Source organism: Saccopteryx bilineata, chromosome 3, assembly GCF_036850765.1.
Source record: "Saccopteryx bilineata isolate mSacBil1 chromosome 3, mSacBil1_pri_phased_curated, whole genome shotgun sequence".
NCBI lineage: Eukaryota > Metazoa > Chordata > Mammalia > Chiroptera > Emballonuridae > Saccopteryx > Saccopteryx bilineata.
In genome coordinates, this window is record NC_089492.1 from 250,774,728 (window position 1) to 250,785,694 (window position 10,967).

General features: G+C 37.8%; 2 pseudogenes; one reads left to right on the forward strand and one right to left on the reverse strand.

Annotated features, from left to right (window-relative positions):
- Positions 1–287: 287 nt before the first annotated feature.
- On the reverse strand, positions 288–6,890 carry LOC136330029 (small ribosomal subunit protein eS25-like; annotated as a pseudogene).
- A 62-nt stretch (positions 6,891–6,952) lies between these two features.
- Positions 6,953–7,872, forward strand: LOC136330030 (ras-related protein Rab-11A pseudogene; annotated as a pseudogene).
- The last annotated feature ends 3,095 nt before the right edge of the window (positions 7,873–10,967 follow it).

Genomic DNA, 10,967 nt, shown 5'->3' on the forward strand with positions numbered 1-10,967 from the left:
ATAATACAACCTTATATAAAAACCATATTATCATATACTATGTATGGTAACAAAACACTGATGACAAACATCACCAAAAAATCAGTCTGAAGAATATCCAGTTATAAGAACCATGCAAAACATATTGAAAAGCATAGACCTGATGGACATAAACAAATTAAACAAAAATATATATTTTATTAGCATAGAAAAATGCTATTTCTTCCTTTATTAATTTATAAATTTAATACATTAACAATCAAAATAGCTTTTATTTTTCAAAATGTACAGCTTGTGGAACCCGTTGTTCATGCATCTTTACCTGCAGCTGGGACATTCTTACTCTTGGCGTTTCTAGTAGAAATTACTTGAACTCTGTGTTTGAAACTAATTTAATAAATTCTTTACTAAGGAGATCCTGAAGGGCTGCCCTGGCCAAAGAACCATGGACCTTCAGTCTTGCAGAGACAACAGCTGGGTTTATAAGCTTATAGTTGGGAACTACCTACATAATTTGTCATATGTTGCTTTGTCAAACAAGACTAGGTTATTGAGCTTGTCCCAAAATTTGCTTTTAGACTTCTTTCTGGCCTTGCCCAGATTTGTTCACTGGGTCTTTGTCTTTCTTAGCCACCTTTCTGGCATCTTTCTTCTTGTTGTCATTGGGTGGCACAGTGAAACTCAAAGAGCAGCAGTTCCCTGCACCCTGAATTTGATCTCCAGAGAGACAGATGGGTTAGAACAGGTGTCCCCAAACTACGGCCTATGGGTCACATGCAGCCCCCTGAGGCCATTTATCCGTCCCCCGCTGCACTTCTGGAAGGGGCACCTCTTTCATTGGTGGTCAGTGAGAGGAGCATAGTTCCCGTTGAAATACTGGTCAGTTTGTTGATTTGAATTTACTTGTTCTTTATTTTAAATATTGTATTTGTTCCCGTTTCGTTTTTTTACTTTAAAATAAGATATGTGCAGTGTGCATAGGGATTTGTTCATAGTTTTTTTTATAGTCCAGCCCTCCAACACTCTGAGGGAGAGTGAACTGGCCCCCTGTGTAAAAAGTTTGGGGACCCCTGGTTAGAATCTTAAATCGGTATCCTAAGTCTTCCTGAACAATGAACCATATCAAGTGATTCTTTGATATGAAAACCATATCATGTTTTCAGTAATGTCTAGATCTCTTTAGGTACTGAAATAAGTGTCTTAGTCTTCAAGGGCACTATTAAATAACCCTATTTATTTTCTCTAGAGTAATATAGTGGTTTTTAACCTGTACTATTAATTTCTAGTTCTCAACCACTTCATATTTATTATCTTGTAAGCTTTCTCTAAAACCTTTGTTTGCCTGATGTTATAGAACTAATCATTAGCCCAAGGGGCAGACTCAGCAGGCACCAAACCCCTGCTGAAGTAAGTCCGGCTCTGTGGGGTTGATCCCTGTACAGCTGATCGTCCCTGGAGGTTGTAGTTAGTCCTTGCAGTGAATCAGCCTGAAGGTAAATTCTTCCTATTGAGGTACCAACAGCAATCAAAACACAACTACAGGCCCTGGCCGGTTGGCTCAGTGGTAGAGCGTCCGCCTGGCATTCGGAAGTCCTGGGTTCGATTCCCGGCCAGGGCACACAGGAGAGGCACCCACCTGCTTCTCCACCCCTCCCACTCTCCTTCCTCCCTGTCTCTCTCTTCCACAGCCGAGGCTCCATTGGAGCAAAAGATGGCCCCGGGCGCTGGGGATGGCTCCTTGGCCTCTACCCCAAGCACTAGAGTGGCTCTGGTCACAACAGAGCGATGCCCCAGATGGGCAGAGCATCGCCCCCTGGTGGGCATGCCGGGTGGATCCCTGTCGGGCACATGCGGGAGTCTGTCTGACTGCCTCCCCATTTCCAGCTTCAGAAAAAATACAAAAAAACCCAACACAACTACACTAGGAGAGTGTACACGGCCCACACAGGGGGTGTACCTGGAATACTTAGCTTGGGTGAGTGGGGAAGATGTGCCACTAAACCCTACCAGACATATATAAGGTCATTCTACCAAGCCTGGGAGACATAACAACTCTACCTAATACATAGAAACAAACACAGGGAGATGACCAAAATGAGGAAATAAATAAGTGTGTCCCAAATGAAAGAACAGAACAAAACCCCAGAAAAAAAACTAAGCAAAATGGAGACAGGCAATCTACTTGAGGCAGTGTTCAAAACACTGGTTATAAGGATGTTCAGTAAGCTTAGGGGAAGAGTAGGCGGATTTAGTGAGAACTTAAACAAAGAGATAGGAAACAAAGAGAAGATAGAAATAAAAACAGTCAAAGATAAAGAATATATAACTGAAATACAAACTACATTTCAGGGAATCAACAGTGGAGTAGATAAAGCAAAGGGTAAAATCACAAATTTGGGAGATATGGAAACAGAAAACACCCAATCAGAACAGCAAAAGAAAAAAGAAATTCAAAAAGATGAGGATAGTATAGGGAGCTACTGGGACAACTTCAAATGTACTAACATTTACACCAGGGGGGTAACAGACAGAGAAGAGAGAGCAAGGAATTAAAAATGTGTCTGAAAAGAGTAATGACAGAAAACTTACTTAACTTGGTGAAGGAAGTAGACATACAAGTCCAGGAAGCAGAGAGAGTCCCAAACATGATCAACCCAAAAAGACTCACACCAAGATACATCATAATTAGAATGGCAAAAGTTAAAGACAAAGAAAATCTTAAAAGCAGAAAAAAAGAAAAAAAAAGCAGTTACTTATTTATAATGGCACTCCCATAAGACTGTCAGCTGTTTTCTCAAGAGAAACATTTCAGGCTAGAAGGAATTGGCAGAAAATATTCAAAGTAATGAAAAGCAAGGATTACTTGCTTACCAAGATTACTCTACCCAGCTAAACTATCATTTAGAATTGGAGGAGATGCCTGACCTGTGGTGGCACAGTGGGATAAAGCGTCAACCTGGAACACTGAGGTTGCCTTGGGCTTGCCTGGTCAAGGCACATATGGGAGTTGATGCTTCCTGCTCCTCCCCCTTCTCTCTCTCTCTCTCTCTCTCTCCCCCCCCCTCTAAAAATCAATCAATAAAATATTTTTTAGAATTGGAGGAGAAATAAAGAGCTTCCTGCAAGAAAAAGCAAAAGGAGTTCATCACTACCAAATGAATATTATAAGAATTGTTAAAGGGTCATCTTTAAGAAGAAAAAGAAGAATAAGAAGAGTCCTGGTAAGTTAGCTCAGTTAGTTAAAGCATGGTCCTGAAACCCCAAGATTGCAGGTTTGATTCTCAGTCAGGGAACAAACAGACAGTGACCAGTGAATGCACAACTAAGTGGAACAATTAATGAATGCTTCTCTCTCTCTCTCTCCCTCCCCTTCTACATTTCTCTAAAATAAATCAATCAATAAAACATTTTAAAGGAAGAAGATAAAAAATGTGAGTAATGTATTGGCAAGAAATACGTATCTGTCAGCAATTATTTTAAATGCAAATGGATTAAATGCTCCAATCAAAAAACATATGGAGGCTGAATGGATAGCAAAACAAGACCCTTACATATGCTGTCTGCAAGAGACCCACTTCAGATCAAAAGACACACACAGACTGAATCTACAGGGATGGAAAAAGATATTTCATGAAAATGGAAACAAACAAAACCTGAGGTAGCGATACTTACACCAGACAAAAATAGATCTGAAAAACAGAATAAATAATCAAGTAACTAAAACAGACTCATAGATACAGAGAACATTTTGGCGGTTGCCAGATGGGAGGAAGGTTGGGAGAGGGAGGAAAAGATGAAGGGATTTAGAAGAACAAATTGGCAATTGCAGAATAGTCATGGGGATGTAAAGTACAGCGTAGGGAATATAGTCAATAATATTATAGGCCCCTCCAAGACATGGAAACAACCAAAAAGCCCTTCAATAGAAGACTGGATAAAGAAGATGTGGCACATATACACTATGGAATACTACTCAGCCATAAGAAATGATGACATCAGATCATTTACAGCAAAATGGTGGGATCTTGGTAACATCATACGGAGTGAAATAAGTAAATCAGAAAAAAACAAGAACTACATGATTCCATACATTGGTGGAATATAAAAACGAGACTAAGAGACATGGACAAGAGAGTGGTGGTTACCAGGGGTGGGGGGAGGGAGGACGCAGGAGGGAGGGAGGGAGAGAGTTAGGGGGAGGGGGAGGGGCACAGAGAAAACTAGACAGAGGGTGACGGAGGACAATCTGACTCTGGGTGAGGGGTATGCAACATAATTTAATGACAAGATAACCTAGACATGTTTTCTTTGAATATATGTACCCTGAAATATTAATGTCATCCCATTAACATTAATAAAAATTTATTAAAAAAAAAAATATTATAGGCCCTGGCCGGTTGGCTCAGTGAATAGAGTGTCAGCCCAGCATATACACATCCCAGGTTTGATTCTTGGTCAAGGCACACAAGACAAGAGACCATCTGCTTCTCTTCCCCTCTATCTCCCCCTTCTTTCCCTCTTCTCCTCCCAGAGCCAGTAGCTCTATTGATTTGAACGTGGGCACTGAAGATAGCTCATTTGGTCTGAATGGCAGCCTCAAGGGCTAAAAATATCTTGGTTGATTCTGGCATCAGCTCCAAATGGGGATTGCTGGGTGGATTCTGGTAGGGGGCCCTGGGGGAGTCTGTCTCACTATCTCCCCTTATCTCACATAAATAAACAAACAAACAAACAATACTATAATAACTATGTGTGGTGTCAGATGGGTACTAGATTTTTGAAGTGATCACTTAGTAAATTATAGAATGTCTAGTCACTGGGTTGTACACATGAAACTTATATAATATTGTATGTCATTAAAAATATGTTTAAAATAAAAAAAGAAAGCAGTGCTGAAAAGTAAGAAAACACTCAAGCTAACACCTACAATGAAGGAGGTATGTCAAAGGGATACAGTAGCCAATGGAAGGAGCTGCCAATAGCCAAAGCTGGGGCAATTTGAACAACAAAATAAATAAAGTAGTACTGGATTATAACCCCAAGTCTAAAATTAATATTCATAACACTATATTGTTATAAATAGATAAATGAATAAATGAATAAGAAAATAGACAAGTATCTCATGTAGAATAATTCCAAATAATTTATGTAGATAATCCACCTTTAAAGAGATGAAGCATAAATCTCCATTTTGTAAGTGTGGGTTGCAACTAGTGACTTTCTTCCATAGAATAAATTATGAAAAGAGATTATTTTTAAAACAGAAAGTATGACTTTATAGTGGAGAATCCTGACAAATGGTATCTCTAGCCATGGGGCCAAACTAGCATCAACAATGATAAGTCATATGTATAGCATTGATAGTAGTCATATTGTCATGATTTGATAAGATTGGCATTTTACCACTATGGTTTTCCTCCCCAAAACCTATACCCTCAGTATATTCATGAGGAAAATATCAGGCAAATACCACAAAATACTTAGCCAGCACTCCTCAAAACTGTCAAGGTCATAAAAACAAAGTCTGTGAAACTGGCATAACCAAGAGGATTCTAAAGAGATGCGACTAAATATAGTGTGGTATCCCAAATGAAATCCTGGGACACAAAAAGGACATTAGGGAAAAATGGAGGAAATCTGAATAACCTATGGACTTTACTTAATAATAATTTATCAATATTGACTCATTAATTGTGACAAATACACCATACGAAGAATGGAAGATGTCAATAATTGGGGAAACTGGATGTGGGATATCTCTCTGTACAATTTTAGTATCAATTCAGTACATCTAAAACTGTTATAAAATAAGTAGTTTATTTAATAAATAATTTTTTAAAGCTAGTGCTAGAGCTTTTTGTTTTCTCATGTTTGGTATTTAATTCACTATCTTGGAGAAACATAATGTATCAATCAAGTTTGATTGAGAAAAATGAAAAGTTAGTTTATTTGTTAAATGAGATAATCAGGATTTTAAAAGATCTCAACAGACTGGAATGACGGAATCATCAACAATAAGATGCAATTTCATAAGGTTAAATTATTGTGAATTTATGTCCAAAAAATCAATTGCATGTTTGTTAGCTGCAGCATATGTAAAACAAAAATCTTAAAAGCTTTATTTTATTAGAAACTTGATGTGAGTCTATAGTTTTTGATGTCTAAAAAGGTCAATATTCATTTATATTAACAGCATTTAAAATGAAAAGTAATTTTCTTAATTGTAGTCAAAATACTACTGGAATACAGAATTTGGTTTGTTTGTTTGTTTGTTTTTTAGAGAAAAAAAAAACAAGACAGACTGGAACATGTCCAGAAAAGAAAAACTGGAAATGTGAGAAAACTCCATTGTGTACATGAAGAAATTTTGAAGGAAATGGAATGTTTAGCCTGGGTGAGGGGAAATTAGAACATAATGTTTCCTCACATATTTAAAGAGCAGCAGTGTAAAGAAAAATGAGATTAATTTTGTGTGACTTGAAGATAGGGTAGCAATAGGATGAAAGTATGTTGTGAAGGAGGAAGATTTCAGAAAAATATATACTTAATTTCTGAAAATAAAATTGTCTACCTCAATATGCGTTCCGTCACTGGCAGTGTTCAAGTAAAATTTCTATGATTATTTGTTGAAGATCACGAGGAATTCAAGTATTTATGGGAAGTTTTAGTTGAATGTAGTTAATGCCATTAGTCTTTATATTCTTTTCTCCCCACTGTTTAGAGGGCGGAGTCAGAGGGAAGAGGGAGAGAGGGAGAGAGAGACAGAGAAAGAGAAAAGCATTAACTTCTTGTTCCACTTAAGTTGTTCCATTTAGTTGTGCACTCATTGATTGTTTCTGGTATTTGCCAGAAACACATACCAGACTGATGGTACCTGCGACCTTCACACGCCCAGAAGACACTTTTTCCATTAGGCATCCAGCCAGGGCTAGCCTTTATATTCTTTGACATTTTGTTTAATTAAAAATTTTCAAAACTCCTCGGCCGCGCAGTGGGCACCCGCGACGACGAGTATGACTACCTCTTCAAACTTGTCCTTATTGGAGATTCTGGTGTTGGAAAGAGTAATTTTCTGCCTCGATTTACTCGAAATGAGTTTAATCTTGAAAGCAAGAGCACCATTGGAGTAGAGTTTGCCACCAGAAGCATCCAAGTTGATGGGAAAACAATAAAGGCACAGATATGGGACACAGCAGGGCAAGAGCGATATCAAGCAATAACATCATGGAGCATACTATCATGGAGCTGTAGGTGCCTTATTGGTTTATGACATTGCTAAACACCTCACATATGAAAATGTAGAGCGATGGCTGAAAGAACTGAGAGATCATGCCGATAGTAACATTGTTATCATGCTTGTGGGCAATAAGAGTGATTTGCGCCATCTCAGGGCAGATCCTACAGATGAAGCAAGAGCTTTTGCAGAAAAGAATGGTTTGTCATTCGTTGAGACATCTGCTCTAGACTCTACAAATGTAGAAGCTGCTTTTCAGACTATTCTGACAGAGATATACCACATTGTTTCCCAGAAGCAAATGTCAGACAGACATGAAAATGACATGTCTCCAAGCAACAATGTGGTTCCTATTCATGTTCCACCAACCACTGAAAATAAGCCAAAGGTGCAGTACTGTCAGAACATATAAGGCGCTTCTCTTCTCCCCTAGAAGGCTGTGTATAGTCCGTTTCCCAGGTCTGAGATTTAAATATATGTGTAATTCTGTAGTTACTTTTGTGTTTCATTACTTCCTCATACTTAACGAATTTTTCATGTTTTAAGTTTTTTGATTTTGGCTTTATAAAATCATTCATTTGTTTCAAATGACTGCAGCTTTATTTCATGCTATGGCTTCACTGCCTTAGTTTAAGAAACTGAATGTTTGGATTCCTAAAAAAAAAAATTTTTTTTTCAAAAAACATTATTATTTCCTTTGTAAAAACCAACCTCTGCATAATGAATAAAACAAAGCAGAAAGATGAGATTATTACAAGGGTTTTGACTTGCAAGCTGGGAAACTAAAGACTCTGTGAGTAATGAGTTCTGAGTTGCTCACAGACTAAGGGATTTGTATGGGATAAATAAAGAAGTTATTTGGCTTTTTCAGCTGGTTAGTTGCTTAATGATCTTCTTTCTTATTTGGATCAGGGTAGCTAAACACAGGGCTACAAAGAAGTCCAAAGATGAACAGACTTGGCATTTGGTTATTGACTGGTGTCTGCTGATTTCTAAGAAGAGCAATAAATTCTTGTAAGGTTGGGTTAACTTTCCTTTATGTGCCTGCACTGACTGTTGTTATTTGGTCCTTGACATAAGTAACTCCATTTTAGTTTGGTTCTACACATAGTACTAGTTAATCTGAAGACTTAATATTAGGCATTGGGGAAGCAACATAGTATATAGTAGATATGATCATAGTCTTTGAAGCGATTGTCTGGGTTTAGATCTGGTTCTAACACTTCCTAGCATTGTGACCATGGGCAAGTTACTTATCATCAATATTGTGGAGGTTTTACCCAGCCAGAAGCAATTTGTTTTCTCATTTGTAAAATGAGAATACTAGTACCTACCTCATGAGACTACTATAAAGATTTAATGACTTCACATTTGTAAAGTGCTTAGAACAGTAACTGACAGTTTGTGAGCATTATAAAAATGTTGTTAAATATATTGAGTGTTTTCTTTTTTCCCCTACCCCTACCCCCTCACTCGCCTCCCTCCCCGCCCTGTCCCAATAACTACCACACTCTTGTCCATGTCCCTGAGCCTCATTTTTATGTCCCACCTATGTATGGAATCATATAGTTCTTAGTTTTTTCTAATTTACTTATTTCACTCAGTATAATGTTATCAAGGACCATCCATGTTGTTGTAAATAATCCTATGTCATCATTTCTTATGGCTGAGTAGTATTCCATAGTATATATGTACCACATCTTCTTTATCCAATCCTCTATTGAAGGGCTTTTTGGTTGTTTCCATGTCTTGGCCACTGTGAACAATGCTGCAGTGAACATGGGGCTGCATGTGTCTTTACGTACCAGTACAGAGGGTGACAGAAGACAATTTGACTTTGGGTGATGGGTATGCAACATAATCAAATGTCAAAATAACCTGGAGATGTTTTCTCTGAACCTATGTACCCTGATTGATCAATGTCACCCCATTAAAATTAATAATAAAAAATAATAAAATAATAAAAATATTGAGTGTTTTTAGTAAAAGTTTTAAGAGGCTTTAAGGTTAAGATTGAACTCCCTATTTTATATGGTGAATTTAAATGTTAAAACACATAGTTTTTCTTCTAATTTAACTATTTGGTATTGTTTTGTTATATTTTTAAATGAGAGAATCTTTTCATGCCACAACTTAAAAATAATAGATCTAATAAGATCAGTAAAGTAATGATTCTCTGCTATGTATATATTTATACATTCAAATCTTAAATACTTTGTTATTCCCCCCACACACTTTTACTCTACATCAAGTTTAAATTCCAAAGTGTTTCTCCCCTAACTTATTTGAAGGCCTGTCTTTCATCACTTTGTTTTTGTTCACCCCAAATGCAACAATACCCTTGCTTAATCAAGTTAACTTATGCATCTGGAATTGCAACATAAAGGTCCCAAAACAGCACTTGAGAAACTATGATTTATACTTAATGTGTTACAGGTGGCTTCTTAGGAGAAATGCTTATTTCTTGTGTCATTAAAAAAAATTTCTAAATCCTCAAATTGCATTTCTGTTAAAAGTTTACTGTAGTTCAGTTTCTTCTAAATTTGGTTTTTCATACACATTCCCAAATAGTACTTTTTTCGTTGTTCTTTTGTTGTTGTTGTTTAGCAAGAGAGGGAGAGAGACACAGACAGGAAGGGAGAGAGATGAGAAGCATCAACTCATGGTTGTGGCATTTTTTTTTTTTTAATAAGTTTTTTTTTAATATTTTTTAATTTATTTTATTTTATTTATTCATTTATAGAAAGGAGAGAGAGGGAGAGGAGAGAGAAAGAGAGAGAGAGAGAGAGAGAGAAGGGGGGAGGAGCTGGAAGCATCAACTCCCATATGTGCCTTGACCAGGCAAGCTCAGGGTTTCGAACCGGCGACCTCAGCATTTCCAGGTCGACGCTTTATCCACTGCGCCACCACAGGTCAGGCATGGTTGTGGCATTTTAGTTGTCCATTGGTTGCTTTCTCATATGTGCCTTGAAGGGAGGGGGCACTACAGCAGAGTCAGAGACCCCTTGCGCAAGCCAGCGACTTTGGGCTCAAGCCAGCGACCATGAAGTCATGTTTATGATCCCATGCTCAAGCCTGAGACTCCGCTCTCAAGCTGGTAAGTCTGTGCTCAAGCCAGCGGCCTCGGGGTTTTGAATCTGGGTTCTCAGCATACCACGCCAGTGCTCTATCCACTGTACCACTGCCTGGTCAGACCCCAAATAGTACTTTTGACCTTATGATTACAAGAGAAAAAAATTACCATTAAAACTCCTAGAAGTAGATGAATATTAACAAAATTTCTGCTTATAAAACACCATAAGTTATTTAGACTAAATTATACCAGATTTTAGAACATTGGTAATCTAGAGATTAGTAAGAAATTTATATCAGATCACTATAAAAAACAATAGGAATCTAATAGATGACACCATCTCAAATATACATTACAACAAAATAGCCCTGGCCCAATGCTCTGTTGTTTAGAGCATCGTCTGGATACACAGAGATTGCTGGTTCAATCCCTGATCAAGGCACATACAGAAACAGGCTGATGTTTCTGTTTCTCTCTCTCCCTCCCCCCCTTCTGCTCTCTCTAAAATTAATAACTTTTTAAAAATTACAACAAAAAAGCAACTACTATATATTTTTTGTTTGTTTTTTGTATTTTTCTGAAGTGAGAAGCAGGGAAGCAGAGAGACAGACTCCTGCATGCACCTGACCGGGGTCCACCTGGCATGCTCACTAGGGATGATGCTTTGCTCATCTGGGGTGT